We start from the raw sequence: 1,451 nt of genomic DNA, 5'->3' as shown, positions 1-1,451 counted from the left end.
ATGGGGCCTCAACGACCTCTTGTGGAAGCCCATTCCACACCCTCGGGTAACTTCTTGACTTGACCTGGATTTACATTGGACTTTGCCTTTGCGACAATAGAATTGTGGTTGCCTTTTGTTAATTGAAGGAGGTTCTTGCATAGAAAGCCTTAAATGGTCAGGGCCCAGACTACTTAAAAGAATATATGAGCTTTCCATATAAATCTCTCTTCACTGATTATCTAGAGAAACCTTTCTTCTTACCATTGGAAGCAAAACTAGTTGCCACATGAGGAACCTCCTTTATAGTGGTGCCAGCTGTATAGAACCACCTTACAAGGGAGGTACCACAGCAAAGTTTTTAGGAAGTTAGTCAAAACTTATCAGGCATTTAGGCATGAGTTGGATTTTTAGAAGTTTCTAAATACTATTTTGTGTGTGTGTGCACTTTTCCTAAAGGCAAGAATGGAACTGGAGAAATAAAAGGAAACTAAGAATCAAGACACATGCTTGTAGGCAGAGTTTTTTTAAAAAACTTTTTTTCTAAATTAGCATAATGGAATAAAAAGCAATCACACAGTACAATAAGTGCACAAGAAGGAAAATTATGAGGACCCTTATAGTGTATTTGCCTTCGACAGATATTTGGCAACTTTTTCAAAAGAAAAAATAAAGTTTAAAGTAGTCATAAAGTTCCTTTAAGGAGCTGGCATATTCATCAACCTGAGAGATCAAATAAATTTTACCTATATTTAGATGAATAATTATCTATCTAAACAGTTACAGATTTCAGAAGTGCATACAAAACATAGCATAAAACAGCATTAGCATAAATTAGTCTTAGAAACAAATTTTCAGGCAATGCAGATCAGAAAAACAACAGGTGTTAATATGTTCTGTTCTAGCCAGTACACTACTGCAGTCTGTTCCAGGTGAAGTTTCTGAATTGTCTTCAAGGGCAGCACTAGATATAGCTTAATGAAGTTGAGAAGCTACCAAAGTATGTTGAGCAATAGCCATATGAACATCATGGAAGAAAAACTGGCTGGTTAAACTGGGTTTTGCTTTAAGGCCTTTTGAACTTCTTTCTGTGGTAACATCCTTTATATTAATAAAATTAATAATATATTAATAGATATTCTCTATTAATATCCTTTATAATTGTTTTAGCAGGTAAACCTTTAAAGTGTTAAATTTTAGGCAGATCATCTAAATAGTAAGAAAACCCCATTACTAGGCGTTTGGAAGTTTATTTATTTAAAACATTTCTATGCTGCCCCCATCGCAACAAAGCCTCGGGGCGGCTCACAACAAAACAAAAGCATATAAAAATTATACAATAAAAATATTAAAACCCGGTGCATCTTGGCTTAAAATTTAAAAAAAACCTACATAATAAATTAACAATTAAAATAAGTTTTAAATAAAAAGGTCTTAGCCTGGCGCCGTCGTTATTTGTTTTTCGGCGCCAG

The 1,451-nt window shown here is 34.4% G+C and overlaps 1 protein-coding gene across 11 annotated transcripts in view; it reads left to right on the top strand.

Annotated features, from left to right (window-relative positions):
• The window catches only part of LOC123021716 (E3 ubiquitin-protein ligase MARCHF7-like), a 27,944-nt gene that overhangs the window by 12,552 nt on the left and 13,941 nt on the right, over window positions 1-1,451 (top strand). The window lies entirely within an intron of this gene.

This window comes from Varanus komodoensis, unplaced genomic scaffold, assembly GCF_004798865.1.
Source record: "Varanus komodoensis strain SLA01 unplaced genomic scaffold, ASM479886v1 scaffold177, whole genome shotgun sequence".
NCBI lineage: Eukaryota > Metazoa > Chordata > Lepidosauria > Squamata > Varanidae > Varanus > Varanus komodoensis.
This window is presented reverse-complemented; position numbering and strand designations above follow the sequence as displayed.